At 48.3% G+C, this 26,441-nt stretch overlaps 1 protein-coding gene and 1 long non-coding RNA gene across 4 annotated transcripts in view; both read right to left on the bottom strand.

Moving 5' to 3' along the window:
- LOC132206952 (uncharacterized) overlaps positions 1–26,441 on the bottom strand; it is a 259,139-nt gene that overhangs the window by 33,510 nt on the left and 199,188 nt on the right. The gene's annotated exons all lie outside the window — the stretch shown is intronic.
- The window catches only part of LOC132206956 (uncharacterized), a 120,486-nt gene continuing 104,135 nt past the window's right edge, over positions 10,091–26,441 (bottom strand). The window contains exon 6 of the long non-coding RNA XR_009443246.1: positions 10,091–10,239. This is a non-coding gene — a long non-coding RNA (uncharacterized LOC132206956). The remainder of the gene's footprint in view (positions 10,240–26,441) is intronic.

Genomic DNA, 26,441 nt, shown 5'->3' with positions numbered 1-26,441 from the left:
GGCCTCCTGCAGTGCCACAATGATGCCAGCCACCCAAAGGTTGCAGGAACAGCAACTCATATTCCTCCTGGGAACCCTGCAGCCTAATGGTATCAATGTGGACTTGACCATTTTCAAAATCTCCCCTTCCCGCATCCCAAAACGAGCCCAGTTCGTCCCTCCCCCCCACTGCACCGCACAACCAGCCCAGCTCTTCCCCTCCACCCCCATGCATCCCAAAACCAGTCCAACCTGTCTCTGTCTCCCTAATCTGTTCTTCCTCTCACCCATCCCTTCCTCCCACCCCAAGCCGCACCCCCATCTACCTACTAACCTCATCCCACCTCCTTGACCTGTCCGTCTCCCTGGATTGACCTCTCCCCTCCCTACCTCCCAACCTATACTCTCTCCACCTATCTTCTTTTCTCTCCATCTTCGGTCCGCCACCCCCTCTCTCCCTATTTATTCCAGAACCCTCACCCCATCCCCGTCTCTGATGAAGGGGTCTCGGCCCGAAACGTCAGCTTTTGTGCTCCTCAGATGCTGCTGGGCCTGCTGTGTTCATCCAGCCTCACATTTTATTATCTTGGATTCTCCAGCATCTGCAGTTCCCATCATCTCTGACATCAGCTTCCTGCGGTCTCTGATGCTGCTTGTCCTGCTGTGTTCATCCACATCAACACCTTGTTACCCCCCATTCTCCTTTGTTTGTGTTTTCTTGCTCTTCCTCCCTCCTCTGATTCTCACCCCCTCTCTCACCTTCTGCTGGCTCTAATTTCACTCCCTTGTCATGTTCCCTTATTTCCATCTTTCTGTCCCTTCCTCACTCTCTCTCTCGCCCACAAAACTCACTCTGGCTTTATTCACAGAGAGTACAAGAGGAAGGAAACCAAAGCACGCAGTGCCTTCGGCTGAGAGAGAAATGAAGAACTGCCGGAGATTTTCCAAACCCTGACACAGGGGTTGCCTCTCTCTCTCTCGACAGTCTCTGTGACTGCCCCATCAAACCCCACACCCATTCGCGTCCCATGGTGTCTCTCCACAAACCCACCTCCGGTTGGAAATGCAAACACAAGTTGCTGGAAATGCTCAGCATCTGTGAAGAAAAAGTCCCGAGGTAGCGTTTTGGGTGCGATGACCCTTTCCCTTCCGAGCTCCGGCTGGAAATGCTCCAGCCTCTGAGACAGGGTCCCCTTGAGGTCGGAGAGCTGCGGCTCCATCTCGGCTGTTCGCTTGGCATCAGGAGCTCCCTCAGCCCAGGAAGGGGTATGATCACCCCCTAACCTTATACTGACAGTGGTTGTGTCCTTCCCTCATCCCCGGGAGCCCTCCTGCCTCTCACCTATGTCGCCGGGTGCTATTTGACTACGGAGGGCTGTGCGATAAAGAACCTACTTCCCACAGCGGCAGGGGGAGGGGGCATCCCATCGCTCCTAAAACACCTCCTCCCATCCAATCTTGTGGCAATGGCTGTTCGCTGCAGAAAGCGGCGCTGCCCGTGACCCCAAACCTCCCTACAACACCCCTCTCCTAATCCGACCCTTTTGCAGTAGCTGTCGGCCACTCAGTCACTGGGCTGCACACTAGTGACTCTCCCCATGTCCACTCACTTCAGGACGGCTATCCTCCAACCCCGACCCCATCCCATCCGCCTCCTTCCCTTTACCATGTGGTACGAGAGCTGCAGGCTGGTCGGCTACGGAAACCCGCGCAAGGCTGGATAATAGACACCCTCCCGATGTCCCCAGCCTTCCCTTCACCCGGGGAGGGGAATTCTCACCCCCAAAACATCCATTCCCAACACCTCGCTTTGGGATAGGAGCGGCGCACGATGTGAAACAGGGACCGTGCTCATGTCCCCAATCCTCCCTTCACCCCAAACCACCACCCCACAGCTTACCTTGCAGTAGGACATAGTTGTAGGCTGCTCAGCTACGGAAGGCGTCGTGGACCCGTGGCCGGATGCTCGGGGAGCGCGGGCTCGGTGCCAGGCAGCTGTGCCCAGGCGCCGGGTGAAGAGGCCTTCTCCCACCTTGGATCCCCGCTCCCGACGCAGGGCCGAGCCACTGAGCAGCGAGCGCTCCAGCAGCCCGGGTGCCTGCTCCCAGCCCGGTGGTCATGCTGGAGGCCGCTGGAGAACATGAGGTTGTAGGGGTCCGGGAGCGTGGTGCGATGATCCCCGCTGCCGAACAGCTGGGTCCTCAGAACCCTCCCGGGAAAAGGGATCCAGACAGCGGACTCGTCGCCGAGGGAGTGGGGGGGGGAAAGGCGTGAGTCGGAACAGGAGAGGAAGGGGATTGACTGAGAGGGAGAAAGAGAGTGTGTGTGTGTGTGTGTGTGTGTGTGTGTGAGAGAGAGAGAGGGGATTAGAAATGCAGTCTGATTGCGGATGGGTTGGGTTTAAATAGAGATTTTTAAACTTCGTTCAAAAAACTCACAACGCTCCCTGCTGAGCGGGTGGAGAGGCTCGGATAGAGAGGAAGAGAGACACAGGGGGGCGGGGGAGAGGGGACAGAGAGAGGTTCACAGGGAGAGACGGAGAGACAGGGAGACAGGGGAGAGAGAACGGCAGAAGCACACACAGACGGAGCCAGATACAAGACGAGAGATAGAGAGGGGCGCACACAGAGACCAAAGAGACAGAGTGAAAGAGGAGAGAGGAGAGAGACAGAAGTGCACAGCGAGGTGGCAGAGACAAGACGACAGAGAGAGACAGAGACACAGACACAGAGTGAGGCACACACAGAGAGATGGAGAGACAGAGATTGTGTGTGTGGCGGGGGGGTGGGTTTGGAGAAAATGGGGGAGAGAGAGAGAGAGACAGAGTCGTCGAGTTGCACAGCAGGGAAACAGACTCTTCAGTCCAACTCCTCCAGGCCGACCAGATACCGTAACTGACTAGTTCTGTTTGCCAGCCTGTAGCCCATATCCCTCCAGCCCCTTCCTATTCATGTGTCCCTGCAGATGACTTCTAAATACTGTGAGTATAACAGCCTCTGTCACTCCTCTGGCAGTTCATGCCACACACAAACTACACTCGGGAGAACACGTTGGCGCCAAATCCATCTCCCATCCTCTGAGAAAAGGAACCGGAAATGACATCACCAACCCAAGGAAACCGGAACACTGAAAGAGAAGGCGGGACCTAACTCCAGCGCTTCCCCGGATGCTCACTGATGATTGTTACCTGGAATGGTGCCGAAACGTCTGCAAACTAACCTTCCAGCTCAGTGAGCAATCTTACATCCAGAACCTCAACCCTGAGCTACAAATCTTCTCAAAACTCGATAATGCTTTGCCACTTGATTAACAGATGCATCCGATTTTTTGAAAAAAATAAACGTTTTTTGCTGGATGTATGACTGACTGACCAGTGTTTATTGTCCTTCCTGAACTGAGCCTTGGGAGCTCTGCAGACCAATGGTATCAACGTGGATTTCACAAGCTCCAAAATCTGCCCTCCCACCACTGCATCCCAAAACCAGCCCAGCTCGTCCCCTCATCTGTTCTTCCTCTTACCGATTCCCCTCCTCCCAGCTCAAGCCAAACCCCCATTCCCGACCTCCAAACCACTTCCCGCCCCCTTGACCTGTCCGTCCTCCCCAGACTGACCTAACCCCTCCCTACCTCCACACACACACTCACCTCCACTGGCTTCATGTCCGCCCCTTTTACTTAAGACCAGAAGACATCGGAGTGGAAGTAGGGCCATTCGGCCCATCAAGTCCACTCCACCATTTAAATCATGGCTCAGGGGCATTTCAACTCCACTTCCCTGAACTCTCCCCGTTGCCCTTGATTCCTCGTGGCCCTTGATTCCTCGTGAGATCAAGAATTTGTCAATCTCTGCCTTGAAGGCATCCAACGTCCTGGCCCCGACTGCACTCCATGGCAATGATTTCCACAAGGCCCGCCACTCTCTGGCTTTACAAATGTCATCTCATTTCCATTTGAAATTTACCCCCTCTAATTTTAAAGCTGTGCCCATGGGTCCTCGTCTCCCGGCCTCACGGAAACGACTTCCTAGCGTCCACCCCTTCCGAGGCAGACATTATGTTGTAAGTTTCTATTAGATCTCCCCTCAACCTTCTAAACTCTGATGAGTACAATCCCAGGATCCTTAGCCGTTCATCGTATGTCCAACCTACCACTCCAGGGATATTCCGTGTGAATCTCCGCTGGACACGCTCCAGGGCTAGTATGTCCTTTCTGAGGTGTGCGGCTCAAAATTGGACACGGTATTCTAAATGGAGCTTAACTAGAGCTTTATAAAGCCTCAGAAGCACATCGCTGCTTTTATATTCCAACCCTCTTGCGATAAAGGACAACATTACATTCACTTTCTTAATTACGGACTCTACCTGCAAGTTAACCTTTAGAGAATCCTGGACCAACACTTCTAGATTCCTTTGTACTTGAGCTTTACGAATTTTCTCACCATTTAGAAAATAGTCCACGCCTGTATTCTTCTTACCAAAGTGCAAAACCCCACATTTACTCACATTGCATTTCATCAGCCATTTCCTGGACCACTCTCCTAAACTGTCTAACTCTTTCTGCCGCCTCTCCACCTCCTCAGTACTACCTGCCTGTCCACCTATCTTCGTATCATCGGAAAACTTCGCCAGAATGACCCCGGTCCCTTCATCCAGATCATCAATACGTAAGGTGAACAGCTGCGGCCCCGACACCGAAACCTGCGACACCAATCGTCACCGGTTGCCATTCCGAAAAACAGCCTTTTATCCCAACTCTCTGCCTTCTATCAGACAGCCAATCCTCAATCCAAGCCAGTAGCTCATCTCAAACACCATGGGCCCTCACCTTGCTCAGCAGCCTTCCGTGAGACACTTATGAAAGGCCTTTTGGAAGTCTAGATAAACAACATTTACTGGGTTTCCCCGGTCTAACATACTTGTTACCTCTTCAAAGAATTCTAACAGGTTTGGCAGGCACGACCTCCCCTTACTACATCCATGCTGACTTGTTCTAATCTGACCCTGCACTTCCAGGAATTTCAAAATCTCATCCTTGACAACGATTCAAGAATTTTATCAACTACCGAGGTCAGGTTAATCGGCCTGTAATTTTCCATCTTTTGCCCTGATCCTTTCTTAAACAAGGGGGTTACAACAGCAATTTTCTAATCATCTGGGACTTTTGAAAGATCACATCCAAAGCCTCTGCTATTTCCTCAGCCACCTTCCTCAGAACTCTACAATGTAGCCCATCGGGGCCAGGAGATTTAGCAATTTTTAGACTTTTTAGCTTTTCTAGCACTTTCTCTTTTGTAATGCCTACCATACTCAACTTTGCCCCCTGACTCTCCCTAATTGTTGGCATACTACTCATGTCTTCCACTGTGAAGACTGACACAAAGTACTTATTAAGTCCTTCAGCTACTTCCTTATCTCCCATCACCAGCCTTCCAGCATCAATTTGGAGCGGCCCAGTGTCTACTTTTGCCTCATGTTTGTTTCTTATGTATTGAAAGAAGTTTTCACTGTGATTTCTAATATGACTAGCTAGCCTTCCTTCATATTTGATCCTCTCCTTCCTTATTGCTCATCTGTCTCCTCTGCACCTATCTTCCCCTCTGTCCATCTTCAATCTGCCTTCCCCCTCTCCCTGAAAATTGATGTTCAGGGAGATCTGGGTGTTCAGGTCCATTGTTCCATGAAGTTGGCAATGCAGGTCAACAGAGTGGTTAAGAAGGCATATGGTGTGCTTTCCTTCATCGGACGGGGTATCGAGTACAAGTGTTGGCAGGTCATTTTGCAGTTGTATAAGACTTTGGTTCGGCCACACTTGGAGTACTCCGTCCAGTTCTGGCCGCCTCATTACCAAAAGAAAGTGGATGCTTTGGAGAGGGTGCAGAGGAGGTTAACCAGGATGTTGCCTGGTATGGAGGGTGCTAGCTATGAAGAGAGGTTGAGTAGATTAGGATTATTTTCATGAGAAAGACGGAGATTGAGGGGGGAACCTGATTGAGGGCTACAAAATCATGAGGGATACAGACAAGGTGGATAGCAAGAAGCTTTTTCCCCCAGAGTTATTGACTCAATTACAAGGGGTCATGAGTTCAAACCGAGAGGAGGAAAGTTTCAAGGAGATATGCAAGGGAAGTTCTTTCGGAAGAGGGTGGTGGGTGCCTGGAATGCGTTGCCAGCAGAGCTTGAAGACGCAGACACGATAGGGTCTTTTAAGATGTACCTGGACAGGTACATGGATGGGCAGGGAGCAAAGACCCTGACAAAATAGACGACAGGTTTAGACAGAGGATCTCGATTGGCGTAGGATTCGAGGGCCGAAGGGCCTGTTCCTGTGCTGTAATTTTCTTTGTTCTTGGATCAGATAAGAAGGAAAAGGGAGGTGTATAACAGTTATCAAGGGAATAAATCAACAGAGTCCCTGTAGACACACTGACATCAACCAGGCCAACATCCCCAGCACTGAGGCACTGACCATCCTCGATCAGCCACAATGGGCTGGACACTTCATCTGTATGACTGACACGAGACTCCCCGCATGTTCTAATCCCAGCTTCAAAACAGTAGGCGAGACCCAGATGTGCAGAGGAAGCACTCGGTGATAAACTCAAGGCCTCAACGGTGAAGTGCAACATTCCTGCAGACACCGAGAATCACCGGCCGAAGACGGTCCGATGCCTGAGGAGCACCTGGGAAGGCATCAACACCTCGAGGCTTGATTTGGAAGCAGCGGAAGCCATGCAGCTACATCAACAACGCCCTCACCCCTTCCCACGACCGCCTTCTGCCCCAAGTGCAACAGAGCCTACGGTAGCTGCATCGGTCTGTACAGCCACCCGTAGATTCAGCCTGAGAGTGGGAGATGTCATCCACATCTGCGAGAAACCACCATGATGATGATGTATAGTGTGCAGGGGGATCTTGTCATAGCAATTAAGAGAACAAATAGAGGGCAACAGAACGCTGGTGACCAGGATTAGGATCAGGGAGAATCTCAAAATCTTCTACAAGTGTCTCAGAGCGAAAGAGAAAATCCAGGGAAAACCAGGTCTCATGAGGGATGAAGAGGCAAATGTATGGTTTGAACTGGACAGCAATTGTCAGGTGTTAAACGAGAAATTCACATCACCTTTTACATGTGAGAAGGAGCATTTTGGCACACAATTCCTGAGCAGAATTAACAGAGACTGGGGACATGTAAGGTGATCCGGTGAATTTAAAATCAGAAGAATTACCTGGAGAACAAGTAACATAGTTCCACTTATCAAAATGCATGACAAACATCAAGCAGAGTATTACAGTCTGGTGAGTATCACATCAGTAGATAGGAAAATATTGGAGAATATTCTGAACGGCAGGCTTAATTTCCTTGGAAAGAAGCGGGGTTTGATCAGCAACGGTCAGCATAGCTTTGTCAGAGGGAGGTCATGCCTCACAAACCTAGATGATCCTTTCAAAGAGGTGACGGAGTGTGTAGATGGGAATTGATGCAGTGAAAACAGATTTCAGCAAAGACTTGGACAGGGTCTCACATGGGAGCCTGGCAAAGAAGGTAAAAGCTCGTGGGGTCCAGGAAAATACAGCAAGTTCAATCCAAAGTTATACATTGGTCAAATGGGCAGGTCAGTGGTAGATGGAGTGTTAACACTGCTAAGTGCATGGTAATGCAATTTGGAAGAACTAACATGGCAAGGAATCTTTCAATGGATGCCAGGACACCAGGAAGGTCAGAGCAATGGTGTGATCTTGGGGTGCTTGTGCACAGATTGCTGAACATGGCATGGCAGCTTAAAGGGACAGTTAGGAAAGCAAATGGCTGAAGAGCTGTGCAGGAGTTTGGTTAGGCCCCAGCTGAAGGACTGAGTGCAGTTCTGCTCTCGCTTTAAATTGAAGGGTGAAAGAATAGCTTTAAATTGAGGGGTGAAAGATATAGGACAGATGTCAGAGGTGGTTTCTTTACTCAGTAGTCAGGGAATGGAACGCTTTGCCTGCAACGGTAGTAGATTCGCCAACTTTCGGTACATTTAAGTCGTCATTGGATAAGCATATGGACGTACATGGAATAGCGTAGGTTAGATGGGCTTCAGATCGGTACGACGGGTCGGCACAACATCGAGGGCCGAACGGCCTGTACTGCGCTGTACTGTTCGATGTTCTAATGGTCTCTTCATTATACAAAACAGGTGATTGCATTTGAGCATGTGTGGAGGACATTCATCAGGATGTTCTGAGGGGGTGAAGCATTTTAACTCGATGGAGAGTCTGGATAAGTTTGAGATAACAAGAACTGTCAATGCTGGAGTCTGAGATAACACAGCGTGGAGTTGGAGGAACACTGCAGGCCAGGCAGCATCACTGTTTTATCTGGATAAGGTTGGCTTGTTTTCTTCCAAAGAGAGAAGGTTGAAGAAGGTCCTGAAAAAATGGTCTGCATTCTAATGGGTCTAGGCGAGGGAAGCAAAACGACCATTCATGGGGTGGGAGGTCGGGGGGCCAGGGGGAAGAGATACATACATTTAAGCTAAAAGCTCAGAAGGAATTTCAGGAAAGAAAAGACACCCAGAAGGTGCTTGGGGTTTGGAATTCATTGTCTGGGACTTTAGTTGAGGTGGTGGATAATCTTTTCACATTAAAGAAAAAGGGTTGGTACAGCACTTAAAATGAAATAACATTCAAGGCAACGGGCCTATTGCTAAAACATGAGCCGAATGTGAACTTAGTGTGGCTTCAGTGGTTACAGACACAATGGAATGAAGTGCTTGTCCAATTCACACGGATGATCCCTGGAATGGTAGGCTTAACCTATGATGAATGGCTAAGGATCCTGGGATTGTACTCACTACAGTTTAGAAGGTTGAGGGGAGAACTAATAAAAACTTACAAGATAATGTATGGTTTAGAAGAGGTGGACGCTAGGAGGTTGTTTCCGTTAGGAGGGGAGACGAGGACCCGTGGGCACAGCCTTAAAATTCGAGGGGGTCAATTTAAAACTGAAATCAGACGACATTTCTTCAGGCAGAAAGTGGTGGGCTTGTGGAATTCATTGCCGCAGAGTGCAGTGGAGGCCGGGATGTTGGACGCCTTCAAGGCAGAGATCGACAAATTCTTGATCTCAAAAGGAATCAAGGGCTACGCGGAGAGTGCAGGGAAGTGGTGTTGAAATGCCCATCAGCCATGATTTAAATGGCGGAGTGGACTTGATGGGCCGAATGGCCTTACCTCCACTCCTATGTCTCATGGCCTTATGGTCTAATTCTGGAGAATTCTCTTATTCTATGATTCTGGAGCAGGGGACAGTAAGTGGACAGCACAGGACAATTCACCTAACTTCTCCTTTACCAATCTTCTGTCTGCCTCCCCACTTCTCCCTATTTTTTTCAGAATCCCCTTCTCCCCCCACCATTTTTGAAGAAGGGTGTCGACCCGAAACATCAGCTTTCTTGCTTCTCTGATGCTGCTCGGCCCGCTGTGTTCATCCAGTTCTACTCCTTGTTCTCTCAGATTCTCCAGAATTGGCAAGTTCCTACTATCTCTCGAGGAAACTGACTTGTTTTTGCACCCAAACTGTGGTGAGAATGTGGAACGCACCGACTGTGTGGATGGTAGAGGCAGAAACCATGATAACACTTAACAAGTCTTTGATTGGTCATTTGCGATACCAAGGCATACAAGGCTCTGGGTCGAGTGCTGGGAAATGTGATGAGAATAGTTCGGGACTCGCATCTTGTGAGGGCACATACAATTTGCTGAAGGGTCTGTTCCATTGCCATAGCACTCTATTATGCTGTCCCTCAATGATCCTATGACAAGTAAGTGAAGGTTTGCACAAACAGGTACTTTTCAAGGACAATGCCAAAAGGAAAACTGATGCACAGACAAAGTGCATGTAAGAATTTAACCAAGGATTAACACCATTGAAGAGCTGGAATTTGTGCCAATGCACCAAACCTGCAGATGAAAATGCAGTGTCCAGTTTGATTGCAAACTGCAACAACCACCAGTTAGTAACATGATCAATGGAAATATCTGAATGCCTGTTGTTGTGATCTCAAGCATTTACCTGCGTCGAGTGAAATCCACCACCATAGTTCTGTTACATCGTTAGCCACCTCGCAATCGGTGTTGCATAGTCAATATCATTCCTTGACAACGCTTGAAGCAAGGCAGAAGCAGTGGTTTCCACAGTCATCGCAGAAGCCTGTGCTGCTTCAATTGGATACGGCTTCTCGTCCTCCAACAATGGAGGCTTTCCAGTTACCGACATCAGAATCTGTCATTTGAGAAAGGGATTAGCTGAGAATAAAGTTTACATCATATAGATTTTTGTTTGCATTTCAACAACACAACAATGGTTTTGCTGGTCAAGATCCAGCATTGTCTCACCACTAATGTCGAGAACATTCTCCATACTTCCCGCTCAGTGATGGGTCCTTTTGTTTGGGAAAAATAGGCACCTTCGAATGCAAATGAATCAAGATGAGCTTTAGTTTCTCATCAGGCTACATGGCAGTTATTACAAGATGTTACGAACAAAAGGTGAAGGAGCAGATGAAACCATTCATAGCATCAGTCTGGATGATCTTCTTGCGCTCATCCTGAGGAGGCATCACAGATCTTAACTTACACGCAATTCAAATTATTTCACGCAATGACAAGACTGAATGTTCTGGATACTGCAAATGCCATAGCACCTGGCAGCATCCCACAAACTGTATTGGAACAATGTGCCCCAAGGTCAGCACACCAACAGTAAATGTTTTCCAGTACATTTTTAAACACTTGCGACACTCACATTTCAGAGAAAGATGACCTATCACGCAATCGGCAGACAAATTGTCCTGACCAATTATGACCTCAATGTATTCTCAATCATCAGCAAAGTAATGCAACATCTGGATGACAGTGCTGTCAAACAGCTGCACACTGAGGCTCAGTTTACTTTTCGTCATGCCACACTTCTCGCAACCTCATTCAGGATTTACCACAAATATGATCAGAGATCCTGAGCTTGAAAAGGAAGGAAACTGCAATCTGTCATTTCCACCCTGGCAACTTCTGATTGAATGTGGTGTTCAGCAGAGGAATAGGAAGTTGAGTCAGTGGCATTCACTGGATACCTGCACTGGTTGAAGTCATGTCTTCACTTGAACCAAAGTGGAGACATGAATGTTCATTGAATATTGTCCAGGTGTCCAGCAGAATTCATGACTTTTCCAACAGTGAAGTCAACGATGAGAAAATACAGTGAGACTTGGACAATTATCAGGCTTGGCCTGACAAAGGATAAGTAACATTTGCACCACACAAGTGCTAAGCAGCAATCAGCTCCAACAAGAGAGAATATGACCATATCACAAAATTCCATGTCCTTACCATCATCCTTACATTTGGTTTAAATGTGCAAGTGTTATCCAAGCCATGCAGGGCGATGGGCCAGGTGTTGGAAATGAGGTTAGAAAAATTCAGTGCTTGTCTTTGACTCTCACAGAATCCGTGAGCTTAAGAATTTATTTCTCCTGTACTGTAGACCACTGAGGTGCTTGGCTATCCACTTCATCAAGGTTAACACTGATCTAAAACTAAACCGGAACGGTTATATAATCAGCAGTAGCCAGGTCCGTTGTACAAACCGCCCTGCTGTGGGACAGGGTCAGGTAAATCCAAGTGAGTGATCGTGGTTGGAGACTCATTCGTTGGGGGCATAGTTTCTGCAGCCACATTTGAGATACCAGGGCTGTGTGTTGCCTCCCTGGTGCCAAGGTCAAGGAAATCTCTGAGTGGTTGCAACAAATTCTTAACGGGGAGGGTGAGCAGCCAGAGGCCATTGTGCACATTGGTACCAATGACGTAGGTAGAAAGAGGGATGTGATCCTGCGGACTGTGTACAAGGAGTTGGCAAAGAGGCTGAAAGGCAGGACCTAGAGGGTAATAATTTATGGGTTGCCATGAGTGCCACATGTTAGTGAGTTAAGTCAGAGAAAGATAGGTGAGATGAATGCATTGGTTAAGGAGCTGGTACTGGGGGCAGGCTTTCAGCTTCATGGATAATTGCGACCGCTTCTTGGGCAAGGGGTGACCTGTGTAAGAGGGATGGGTTGTACCTAAACTGAACGGGAACAAATACCCTCAACAGGGAGGTTTGCTAGTGCTACTTGGGAGGATTTAAAGACTGGCAGGCAGCTGGGAACCAGAGCAGCAGGTCAGCAAGCAGATGAATTGATGGCAGGTACATGCTAGGACCAATAAATCAGAAAAGAATGGCAGCCAGAGACAGGTACATGAACATGATGGCATGAACAAGCTGAAATATGTTTATTTCAGTGCAAGGAGTATTATAGGTAAGGCAGATGAGCTTAGAGCCTGGATCAGTACATGGGACTCTGATGTTGAGGCCATTACAGAGGCTTGGTTGAGACAGAGACAGGACTGGCTGCTCAATGTTCCAGGGTTTCATTGCTTTAGACAAGATAGAGGGGAAGGTAAAAGAAGGAGGTGCACTCCGAACCTGTGGGAAATGTTACATCTACACCTCGAAAGGACATTCTGGAGGGCTTGCCCACTGAGGCAATAGAGGTAGCATTGAAAAATAAGATAGACACAATCACTCTGATCAGATTAAACTAATAGCCTGCTCCCCTGTAGCCACTGACACACTGAGGAACAAATATGTAGGCAGCTTTTGAAACGATGCAATAACTCAGAGTTGTCACAGTCAGTGAATTTCACCTCCCCGGTATTGACTGGGACTCCCTTACAACAAGAGTTTAAATGAGGCTGAATTTGTTAAGACTATCCAAGAGAGTTTCTTGACACAGTATGTGGATAGAAGATGGGCCATACTGGACTTTGTCCTGGTCAGGTAACTGGTGAGAAGGGTGGGAAAGCATTTTGGAAATAGTGATCACAACTCCTTCAATTTTAAGATTGCTATGAAGAAGGACAAGTCAGGACCTTGGGGGAGAGTAAATTATATCAGTTTTAGGTAGGAGCTGGGGAGTGTTAATTGGGAGGAGCTGTCACATTTGCCATATGGGAATTGTTTGAAGGCCTGCTTATGAGTTTAGGATCAGGAAGGAGGAAGGACAAGGATGGCAAGGTAAAAGACCCTTGGATAATTGGGGAGGTTGTGAAGTTCGTCAAAAGGGAAAAACAAAAATATGTCAGGTTTACGAAGCTAAAATCGAACAGGGCCGACATAAAGAAAGCAGAGAAAGAAAGGCTATGAAATGACCTTGGCAAGGAGGGTTGAAGGAAATCCCAAGGCATTCTGTGCATACATCTAAAACAAGGGGATAAATAGCAAGAAGGTACGACCATTCAGGATAAAGGAGAGAACTTGTGTTTGGAAGCAGAGGATGTGGGCAAGATCCTAAATGAGTACTGTGCATCACTATTCACTCAGGCGAAGGGTATGGAGGATAGTGGGATTTGTGTGGAGCATGCGAATATGATAACAGCATTTTGAAATCAAGAAAGAGCATTAAGGTGGATAAGTCCTCAGGACCCAATGGTATCTACTCAAGGTTTTTGAGCGAGGTGAGAGAGGAGATTGTCGGGGCAGTCAGCAATATCTTTGTATCCTTGGTAGCCACTGGAGGGGTACTGGAAGATTAGCAAGTTGCTAAATGTTCTTCTTCTGTTCAAGAAGGGAAATAGGGTCAATCCAGGAAACTCTCGACTAGCGAGTTTCTCATCGTTCATTGGGAAGCTATTGGAGAGAATTCTTAGGGATTGTATTTATCTGTATTTGGAACAGCATGGCCTAATTAGGGACAGTCAGCATGGCTTTGTGCAGGGCAGGTCATGTCTTCCTAACTTGACTGAATTTTTTGAGGAGGTGACGAATGTGATCAATGAAGGTAGAGCAGTGGATATTGTTTTCATGGATTTCAGCAATACTTTCAACAAGGTGCCTCATGGTAGGATCATCCAGAAAATTAAGATGCACCGAGTCCATGGTGGCTTGGATGCTTGGATTCACAACTGGCTTGCCCAGAGAAGACAGAGGCAAGTGGTGGAAAGGTGCTTTTCAGGCTGTAGATCCAGGACGATTGGTGTTCCGCAGGGATCTGTGCTGGGACCTCTGCTGTTTGTGGTCTATACAAAATGACTGAGGTGAAAATATAGATGGATGGGTTAGCAAGTTTGCAGACAATAGAATGATTGGTAGAATCGTGATGAGTGTAGACGTCATAAAAGGATACAGATCAGTTGCAGAAACTGCAAGTGGATTTTAATCCATTAAATGTGAGATGCTCCACTTTGGGAAATCAACTATTACGGAAAAATATACAGTTAATGGCACCCCTCAGTGCAGACCCCCTCAGTGCAGAATTGTTAAGGTGGGAATGCAGGTGCACTCAATCTGTTCATTGAGAACTGTCGACGTGATATCACCTCAATTTCTCTGTTCCCCGCACCAAACCCAACCTACGTCCTGCCCAACTGACTGCCCTCCACGCACTCATATCTCACCCTGACTTTGTTATTAAGCCTGCCGATAAGGTGGTGCTGCTGTGGTCTGGTGAGCTGAAGTCTATCTTGCAGAGGCTGAGCGCCAGCTCTCAGATACCTCCTCCGACTTCTCCTGGATCATGACCGCACCGGGCCATTGTATCTACTACAGTAACTGATCTTGGTCTGTCCAGTGATCTTCCCCCTCTGCTTCCAAGCTGAAAGGCCACAGCTCCCCACAGGTTGCTCCTACGCCCCCTAAAAATCCACAAATGAGACTGTCCTGGCAGACCCATTGTTTCAGCCTGTTCCTGCCCCACAGAACTCATCTCTTCCTACCTTGACTCAATCTTCTGTCCCCTGGTCCAAGCCCTGCCCACGTACATCCAGAAATACTCTGACATCTTACGCAGGTTTAAAAACATCAGTTTGCCGGTTCCAGCTGCGTCCTCTTTACCATGAACCTGTAATTCCTTTACACATCCATTCCCCACCGGGAGGTTCTACGGGCTGTCCTCTTCTACCTGGAGCAAAGAACTGAACATTCCCCTCACACCACCACCCTCCTCCACTTGGTCGACCTCATCCTCACCCTCAACAACTTCTTGTTTAACTCCTCTCATTTTCTTCGGGTAAGAGGAGCAGCTCCGGGCACCTGCATGGGCCCGAGTTATACCTGTCTCTTCACGGGGTACGTGGAACATTCCCACCCACAACACTTTCTCCGATACATCAATGATATCATCCGGCTGCTTCTCTCTCTTGTCTGAAATTGGAAAACTTCATCAACTTCGCCTCCAATTTCCGTCCTGCCCTCACTTTCACCTGCTCTATCTCTGACTCCACCCTTCCCTTCCTCAACATTTCTGCTTCCATTCCTGGGGGTAGGCTTCGCACTAATATCCATTACAAACTCTCTGACTCTCACAGCTACCTGGTCTATATATCCTCACACCCCACTTTCTGTAAAGACTCCAACCTCTTCTTTCACTTCCTCCATCTCCATCGAATATGTTCTCATGAGGCCAACATCAACAAGGGAGCCTGCAAAATGTCCACCTTCTTCCTCAACTGAGGATTCCCCGGCTCCGCGGTCAACAAGGCCCTCAACTGTGTCCAACCCAGCTCCCGCACTTTTGCCCTCACCTTTTCTCTTCCCTCCCAAGACAGCAATAAGCTTCCACTTGATCTTACCTATCAACCCACATGCCCACATCCATACAAACATCAGGCACCATTTCCACCACCACCAGCAGGATGCCGCCACCAGACACATATTCCCCTCCTCTCCCTTATCCGCCTTTACCGGAGGACCCGGAGGAAATGCAAGCAGACACGGGGAGAACGTGCAAACTTCGCACAGACGATTGCCCGAGGCTGCAATGCGAACCACTGAGCCACCGTGCTGCCCAGAATCTTGGTGGTGTGGATGAGCAGAGAGATCTCGGTGTCCATGTGTGTAGATCCCTGAAAATTGCCACGCAGATTGATAGGCTTGTTCAAAAGGCGTACGGCGTGTTAGGTTTTATTGGTACAGAGATTGAGTTTCGGAGCCATGAGGTCATGTTGCAGCTGTACAAAACACTGGTGCAGCCGCGCTTGGAGTATTGCGTACAGTTCTGATCGCCACATTATCGGAAGGATTTAGAGGGGGTTTGTTAGGATCTTGTCTGGTGTGGAAGGAAGGTCTTATGAGGAAAAGCTTCGAGACTTGAGGCTGTTTTTGTCAGAAGAAGGTGAAGAGGCAACTTAATGGAGACATACAAGATAATCAGAGGATTAGATAGGGTGGACAGCGACAGCCTTTTTCCTCGATGGTGATGGCGAGCACGAGTGGAGATAGGTTTAAATTGAGGTGAGATAGATATGGGACACATGTCAGAGGGAGGTTCTTTATTCAGAGAGTAGTATGGGTGCGGAATGCCCTGCCTGCAACAGGAGTAGATTGCCAAGTTTAAGGGCATTTAAATGAACATTGCTAAATATATGGATGGTAATGGAATAGTGTCGGTTAGATGGGCTTCAGGTTGGATTCACAGGTCGGCGCAACATCGAGGGCCGAAGGGCCTGTACTGCGCTGTAATGTTCTATGTTCTATGTCATAATACTTCAGTGAATTCTGGTTACCCTGCCGTAGGAAGAATGCTGTTAAACTATACAGAGTGCAAAAATAATTACAAAAGGTCATTGCCGGGACTGGAGGGTTTACGAGGAGTGGTGGATAGGCTCGGACTTTTTCCCAGGCGTATCGGAGACGAAGGGGTGACTTTCCAGAGGTGTAAAAAATCATGATGGGCATTGATAAGGGGAATAGCCAAGGTCGGGGAGTCCAAAGCTAGAAGGGAGTAGGTTCAAATGTGAAAGGGGAAAGATTTAAAAGTGACCCGAGAGGCAACTTGTCGCACACAGAGGGTGGTGCGTGAATGCAATGAGCTGCCAACAGACGTGGTAGAGGCAGATAATATTACAGTATTTAAAAGACATTTGGACAGGTACACAATGAGGAAAGGTTTAGACGGATACCAAACGCAGGCAAATGGGACCGGTTAAGTTTGGGACACCTGGTCAGTACAGATGATTGGGGCTGAAGGTCCTGATTCGGTGCTGTATGACTCTATGAATCTATGACTGAAGAGCTAACTAGGTGTGTGGATGAGGGCAATGCATTTGATACAGTCTACTTGGGCATCAGCAAAGCTTTTGACAAGATCCCCCATTTGAAGACTGTTAGAACAGGAAACAGTCCATGGGATCCGAGGACACATGTGCACAGGAAATCATAACTCATGTAATTTGAATGAGTTTTTTAAAGTAGTAATGAAGAGCATTGATTAAGGCAGAAAGATGGACGTATATGGGCTTCAGTCAGGCGTTCAAGAAGGTTCCTCACAGAGGTCCAGTAGGGAAGTTAAATCACACGGAGTACAGGGAGAGCGAGCCATAGAACATAGAACATAGAACATTACAGCACAGTACAGGCCCTTCGGCCCTCGATCTTGTGCCGACCTGTCATGTCGATCTCAAGCCCATCTAACCTGCACTGTTCCATGTACGTCCATATGCTTGTCCAATGACCACTTAAATGTACCGAAAGTTGGCAAATCTACTACCGTTGCAGGCAAAGCGTTCCAATCCCTTACTACTCTCTGAGTAAAGAAACTACCTCTGACATCTGTCCTACATCTTTCACCCCTCAATTTAAAGCTATGCCCCCTCATGCTCACCGTCACCATCCTAAGAAAAAGGCTCTCCCTATCCACCCTATCTCACCCTCTGATTATTTTATATGTTTCAATTAAGTCACCTCTCAACCTTCTTCTCTCAAATGAAAACACCCTCAAGTCCCTCAGCCATTCCTCGTAAGACCTTCCCTCCATACCAGGCAACATCCTAGTAAATCTCCTCTGCACCCTTTCCAAAGCTTCCACATCCTTCTTATAATGCGGTGACCAGAACTGTATACAATACTCCAAGTGCGGCCGCACCAGAGTTTTGTACAGCTTCACCATAACCTCTCGGTTCCGGAACTCGATCCCTCTATTAATCAAAGCTAAAACACTGTAGGCCTTCTTAACAGCCCTGTCAACCTGGGTGGCAACTTTCAAGGATCTGTGTTCATGGACACCGAGATCTCTCTGCTCATGTATACTCCTAAGAATCTTACCATTAGCCCTGTACTTTGCCTTCCGGTTACTCCTGCCGATGTGCATCACCTCACACTTGTCTGCATTAAACTCCATTTGCCACCTCTCAGCCCAGCTCTGCAGCTTATCTATGTCTCTCTGCAACCAATCCTTTGTCACTCTCCACAACTCCACCTATCTTAGTGTCGTCTGCAAATTTACTAACCCATCCTTCTACGCCCTCATCCAGGTCATTTATAAAAATGACAAACAGCAGTGGACCCAACACCCACCCTTGCGGTACACCACCAGTAACTGGTCTCCAGGATGAACGTTTCCCATCAACTACCACACTCTGTCTTCTTTCAGCAGGCCAATTTCCGATCCAAGCTGCTGTATCTCCCACAATTCCATTCCTCTGCATTTTGTACAATAGTCTGTTTTGGGGAACCTTATCGAACGCCTTGCTGAAATCCATATACTCCACATCAACCGGTTTACTCTCATCTACCTGTCTGATCACCTTCTCAAAGAACTCAATAAGGTTTGTGAGGCACGACCTACCCTTCACAAAACTGTGCTGACTATCCCTAATCAATTCATTCTTTTCTAGATGATTGTAAATCCTATCCCTCAGAACCTTTTCCAACACTTTACCAACAACTGAGGTAAGGCTCACTGGCCGATAATTACCAGGGTTGTCTCTACTCCCCTTCTTGAACAGAAGAACCACAATTGCTATCCTCCAGTCATCGGGCACTATTCCTGCAGACAATGATGAGTTAAAGATCAATGCCAAAGGCTCGGCAATCTCCTCCCCGGATTCCCCGAGGATAAATCCCATCCGGCCCAGGGGTCATAGCTATCTTCACCCTCTGTAGGATTTCAAATACCTCTTCCTTGTGAACCTCAATCCCACCTAGTCCAGTAGCCTGTATCTCTGCATTCTCCTCGACAACATTGTTGTTTTCTAGAGTGAATACTGTTGAAAAATATTCATTTAGCGCTTCCCCTATCTCATCTGACTCCACACACAACTTACCACTACTATCCTTAATTGGACCTAATCTTACTTTTCTCATTCTTGTATTCCTTAAATACCGACAGAAAAGTTTACGGTTTACCCTGATCCTATCCGCCAACAACTTCTCATGTCTCCTCCTGGCTCTTCTGAGATCTCTCTTTCGGTCTTTCCTGGCTACCTTGTAACCTTCAAGCACCCCAACTGAGCATTCACATCTTATAGTAACAGAAGCCTTCTGCCTCCTCTTGACCAGAGATTCCACTTCCTTCGTAAACCATGGCTTCCGTGCTCTACAGCTTCCTCCCTGCCTGACAGGTACATACTTATCTAGGAAGCACAGGAGCTTTTCATTGAATAAGCTCCACATTTCTACTGGGCCCATCCCCTGCAGTTTCCTTCCCAATCCTATGCTCTCTAAATCTTGCCTAATCTCATCGTAATTGCCTTTCACCCAGATATAACTCTTGCCCAGTGGTGTACACCTATCCCTTTCCATCACTAAAGTAAACATAACAGAATTCTGATCGCTATCACCAAGGTGATCACCAACTTTGAAATCTAACACCTGGCCGGGCTCATGACCCAGTACCAAATCTGATGTGGTCACTGCACTCCAACTCCATTAGTCACTGCATCCCATTTCGCTAAGTCACTGCATCCCATTTCAGTCAGTCACTGCATCCCATATCCCACAGTGACTGCATCTCCATTCCCCGAGTCACTGCACTTCATTTCCCTTGGTCACTGCATCCCATTTCACTCAGTCACTGCATCCCATTTCTCACGGACGCTGCATCCAATATCCATCAGGTACTGCATCCCATTTCCAGAGTCACTGCATCCCATTTCCCTCAGTCAGTGAATCCCATTTCCATCAGTCACTGCATCCCATTTCACTCTGTCACTGCATTCAATTTCCATCAGTTGCTGCATTCAATTTCCATCAGTCACTGCATCCCATTTCACTCAGTCACTGCATCCCATTTCCATCAGTCACTGCCTCCCTTTTCACTCAGTCACTGAATCCCATTTCACTCAGTCACTGCATCCCATTTCAGTCAGTCACTGCATCCCATTTCAGTCAGTCACTGCATCCTATTTCACGCAGTCACTGCAACCCATTTCACGCAGTCACTGCAACCCATTTCACGCAGTCACTGCATCCCATTTAACTGAGACAGTGAATCCCATTCAAATGAGACAGTGCATCCATTTCCCTTAGTCACTGCACCCTATTCCCCACAGTCACCGCATACCATTTCCCTCAGTCACCGCTTCCCATGACCCTCACTCACTGCATCCCATTGCCCTCAGTCACTGCATCCCATTACCCTCAGTCACTGCATCCCATTGCCCTCAGTCACTGCATCCCATTACCCTCAGTCACTGCATCCCCTTTCCATCAGTCACTGCATCCCATTTCACTCAGTCACTGCATCCCATTTCACTCAGTCACTGCATCCCATTTCACTCAGTCACTGCATCCCATTTGACTCAGTCACTGCCTCCTACGTCACTCAGTCACTGCATCCCATTTCACTCAGTCACTCCCTCCCATTTCACTCAGTCACTCCCTCCCATTTCACTCAGTCACTCCCTCCCATTTCAGTCACTGCATCCCATTTCCCTCAGTCACTGCATCCCATTTCCCACATTCACAGCATCACATTTCGCTCGGTCACTGCATCCCATTACCCTCAGTCACTGCATCCCATTTCAATCAGCCAATGCATCCCATTTCAATCAGCCACTCCGTCATATTCACCCAGTCATTGCATCCCATTTCACGCAGTCACAGCATCCCATTTGACTCAGTCACGACATCCTATTTAACGGAGACAGTGAATCCTATTCAACTGATACAGTGCATCCATTTCCCTCAGTCACCGCACCCTATTCCCCACAGTCACCGCATTCCATTCCCCTCAGTCGCCGCATCCCATTTCACTCAGACACCGCATCCCATTTCCGTCAGTCACCGCATCCCATGGCCCTCACTCACAGCATCCAATTTCCATCAGTCACAGCTTCCCATTTCACTCAGTGACTGCATCCCATTTCACTCAGTGACTGCATCCCATTACCCTCAGTCACTGCATCAGATTACCCTCAGTCACTGCATCCCGTTTCACTCAGTCACTGACTCCCCCTTCACTCAGTCACTGACTCCCCCTTCACTCAGTCACTGACTCCCCCTTGACTCAGTCACTGACTCCCCCTTCACTCAGTCACTGACTCCCCCTTCACTCAGTCACTGACTCCCACTTCACTCAGTCACTGACTCCAACTTCACTCAGTCACTGACTCCAACTTCACTCAGTCACTCCCATTTTAGTCAGTCACCGCACCCCATTCCACACAGTCACCGCATTCCATTTCCCTCAGTCATCGCATCCCATTTCCCTCAGTCACCGTGTATCATTTCCCTCAGTCACTGCATCCCATTACCATCAGTCACTGCATCGCATTTCACTCAGTCACTGCATCACTTTTCACTCAGTCACTGCATCACTTTTCACTCAGTCACAGCCTCCCACTTCACGCAGTCACAGCCACCCACTTCACTCAGTCACTGCCTCCCAATTCACTCAGTCACTCTGTCCCATTTCAGTCAGTCACGAGCTCCAATTTCAGTCAGTCACGACCTCCAATTTCAGTCAGTCACTGCATCCTATTTGACTCGGTCACTGCCTCCCATTTCACTCAGTCACTGCATCCCATTTCACTCAGTCACTGCATCCCATTTCACTCAGTCACTGCATCCCATTACACTCAGTCACTGCATCCCATTTCACTCAGTCACTGCCTCCCATTTCACTCAGTCACTGCCTCCCACTTCGTTCAGTCACTCCCTCCCATTTCAGTAAGTCACTGCATCCCATTTCCCTAAGTCACGGCATCCCATTTCCCACATTCACTGCATCTCCTTTCCCTCAGTCACCACATCCCATTTCACTCAGTCACAGCATCCCATTTCACTCAGTCACGGCATCCCATTTCACTCAGTCACTGCATCCCATTTCACTCAGTCACTGCATCGCATTTCCCATAGTCACTGCATCTCCTTCCGCCATTAACTGCATCGCATTGAACTCAGTCACTGCATCACATTACCCTCAGTCACTCCATCCCATTTCACGCAGTCACTGCAACCCATTTCACGCAGTCACTGCAACCCATTTCCCACAGTCACTGCAACCCATTTCCCTCAGTCACAGCATCCCATTTCACTCAGTCAGAGCATCCCATTTCACTCAGTCACTGCATCCCATTTAACTGAGACAGTGAATCTCATTGAACTGAGACGGTGCATCCCATTACCCTCAGTCACAGCATTCCATTTCCCACAGTCACTGCATCTAGTTACCCTCAGTAACTGCATCTACTTTCCTTCAGTCACTGCATCTCATTTCCTTCAGTCACTGCATCCCATTTGACTCAGTCACTACATCCTATTTAACTGAGACAGTGAATCCTATTCAACTGAGACAGTGCATCCATTTCCCTTAGTCACCGCACCCTATTCCCCACTGTCACTGCATACCATTTCCCTCAGTCACCGCTTCCCATGGCCCTCACTCACTGCATCACATGACGCTCAGTCACTGCTTCCCATGAACCTCAGTCACTGCATCACACTACCCTCGGTCACAGCATCCCATTTCCATCAGTCACAGCATCCCATTTCCATCAGTCACAGCATCCCATTTCACTTAGTGACTGCATCCCATTTCACTCAGTGACTGCATCCCATTTTACTCAGTCACTGCATCCCATTTCACCTAGTCACTTCCTCCGACTTCGCTCAGTCACTGACTCCCATTTCACTCAGTCACTCCCTCGCATTTCAGTCAGTCAATCCCTGCCATTTCAGTCAGTCACTCCCTACCATTTCAGTCAGTCACTCCCTACCATTTCAGTCAGTCACTCCCTACCATTTCAGTCAGTCCCTACCATTTCACTCAGTCACTGCATCCCATTTCCCACATTCACTGCATCTCATTTCCCTCAGTCACTGCATACCATTTCCCCACTGTCACTGTATCACATTTCTGTCAGTCACTGCATCGCATTTCACTCAGTCACTGCATCCCATTTCACACAGTGACTGCACCCATTTCACACAGTGACTGCACCCATTTCACACAGTGACTGCATCCATTTCACACAGTGACTGCACCCATTTCACACAGTCACTGCATCTCCTTTTCCTCAGACACTGCATCCCATTTCACTCAGTCACTGCATCCTATTTCCCTCAGTCACTGCGTCACATTTCCGACAGTAACTGCATCACATTTCACTCAGTCTCAGCACCCCATTTCACTCAGTCACTGCGTCACATTTCCGACAGTAACTGCATCACATTTCACTCAGTCTCAGCACCCCATTTCACTCAGTCACTGCCTCCCAATTCATGCAGTCACTGCCTCCCAATTCATGCAGTCACTCCGTCCCATTTCACTCACTCAGTGCGTACCATTTCCCTCAGTCACTGCATCCCATTTCTATCAGTCGCGACATCCCATTTCCCTCAGTCACTGCATCCCATTTCACTCAGTCACTGCATCCCATTACCATCAGTCACTGCATCCCATTACCATCAGTCACTGCATCCCATTACCATCAGTCACTGCATCACATTACCCTGAGTCACAGCATCCCATTTCACTCAATGACTGCCTCCCATTTCCCACAGTCACTGCAACCCATTTCCCACAGTCACCGCAACCCATTTCCCACAGTCACTGCGTCTCCTTTCCATCAGTCACAGCATCCCATTTCCCTCAGTCAGAGCATCCCATTTCACTCAGTCACTGCATCCCATTTAACTGAGACAGTGAATCTCATTGAACTGAGACGCTGCATCCCATTACCCTCAGTCACAGCATTCCATTTCCCACAGTCACTGCATCTCATTTCCCTCAGTCAATACATCTCATTTCCCTCAGTCAATGCATCTCATTTCCCTCAGTCAATGCATCTCATTTCCCTCAGTCACTGCATCCCATGACGCTCAGTCACTGCTTCCCATGAACCTCAGTCACTGCATCACACTACCCTCGGTCACAGCATCCCATTTCCATCAGTCACAGCATCCCATTTCACTTAGTGACTGCAACCCATTTTACTCAGTCACTGCATCCCATTTCACCTAGTCACTTCCTCCGACTTCGCTCAGTCACTGACTCCCATTTCACTCAGTCACTCCCTCGCAGTTCAGTCAGTCACTCCCTGCCATTTCAGTCAGTCACTCCCTACCATTTCAGTCAGTCACTCCCTACCATTTCAGTCACTCCCTACCATTTCACTCAGTCACTGCATCCCATTTCCCACATTCACTGCATCTCATTTCCCTCAGTCACTGCATACCATTTCCCCACTGTCACTGTATCACATTTCTGTCAGTCACTGCATCGCATTTCACTCAGTCACTGCATCCCATTTCACACAGTGACTGCACACATTTCACACAGTGACTGCACCCATTTCACACAGTGACTGCACCCATTTCACACAGTGACTGCACCCATTTCACACAGTGACTGCACCCATTTCACTCAGTCACTGCATCTCCTTTTCCTCAGACACTGCATCCCATTTCACTCAGTCACTGCATCCTATTTCCCTCAGTCACTGCGTCACATTTCCGACAGTAACTGCATCACATTTCACTCAGTCTCAGCACCCCATTTCACTCAGTCACTGCGTCACATTTCCGACAGTAACTGCATCACATTTCACTCAGTCTCAGCACCCCATTTCACTCAGTCACTGCCTCCCAATTCATGCAGTCACTCCGTCCCATTTCACTCACTCAGTGCGTACCATTTCCCTCAGTCACTGCATCCCATTTCTATCAGTCGCGACATCCCATTTCCCTCAGTCACTGCATCCCATTTCACTCAGTCACTGCATCCCATTACCATCAGTCACTGCATCCCATTACCATCAGTCACTGCATCACATTACCCTGAGTCACAGCATCCCATTTCACTCAGTGACTGCATCACATTTCAGTCACTGCATCCCATTTCCCTCAGTCACTGCATCCCATTTCCCACATTCACTGCATCACATTTCACTCGGTCACTGCATCCCAATTCATGCAGTCACTCCGTCCCATTTCACTCACTCAGTGCGTACCATTTCCCTCAGTCACTGCATCCCATTTCTATCAGTCGCGACATCCCATTTCAATCAGCCAATGCATCCCATTTCAATCAGCCACTCCGTCATATTCACCCAGTCATTGCATCTCATTTCACGCAGTCTCAGCACCCCATTTCACTCAGTCACTGCCTCCCAATTCATGCAGTCACTCCGTCCCATTTCACTCACTCAGTGCGTACCATTTCCCTCAGTCACTGCATCCCATTTCTATCAGTCGCGACATCCCATTTCCCTCAGTCACTGCCTCCTACGTCACTCAGTCACTCCCTCCCATTTCACTCAGTCACTCCCTCCCATTTCAGTCACTGCATCCCATTTCCCTCAGTCACTGCATCCCATTTCCCACATTCACTGCATCACATTTCACTCGGTCACTGCATCCCATTACCCTCAGTCACTGCATCCCATTTCAATCAGCCAATGCATCCCATTTCAATCAGCCACTCCGTCATATTCACCCAGTCATTGCATCCCATTTCACGCAGTCACAGCATCCCATTTGACTCAGTCACGACATCCTATTTAACGGAGACAGTGAATCCTATTCAACTGATACAGTGCATCCATTTCCCTCAGTCACCGCACCCTATTCCCCACAGTCACCGCATTCCATTCCCCTCAGTCGCCGCATCCCATTTCACTCAGACACCGCATCCCATTTCCGTCAGTCACCGCATCCCATGGCCCTCACTCACAGCATCCAATTTCCATCAGTCACAGCTTCCCATTTCACTCAGTGACTGCATCCCATTTCACTCAGTGACTGCATCCCATTACCCTCAGTCACTGCATCAGATTACCCTCAGTCACTGCATCCCGTTTCACTCAGTCACTGACTCCCCCTTCACTCAGTCACTGACTCCCCCTTCACTCAGTCACTGACTCCCCCTTGACTCAGTCACTGACTCCCCCTTCACTCAGTCACTGACTCCCCCTTCACTCAGTCACTGACTCCCACTTCACTCAGTCACTGACTCCAACTTCACTCAGTCACTGACTCCAACTTCACTCAGTCACTCCCATTTTAGTCAGTCACCGCACCCCATTCCACACAGTCACCGCATTCCATTTCCCTCAGTCATCGCATCCCATTTCCCTCAGTCACCGTGTACCATTTCCCTCAGTCACTGCATCCCATTTCACTCAGTCACTGCATCCCATTACCATCAGTCACTGCATCCCATTTCACTCAGTCAC

This window comes from Stegostoma tigrinum, chromosome 44 (assembly GCF_030684315.1).
Source record: "Stegostoma tigrinum isolate sSteTig4 chromosome 44, sSteTig4.hap1, whole genome shotgun sequence".
NCBI classification, from domain to species: domain Eukaryota; kingdom Metazoa; phylum Chordata; class Chondrichthyes; order Orectolobiformes; family Stegostomatidae; genus Stegostoma; species Stegostoma tigrinum.
The sequence above is the reverse complement of the archived record's forward strand: the minus strand, read 5'-3'. Positions and strand labels throughout refer to the sequence as shown.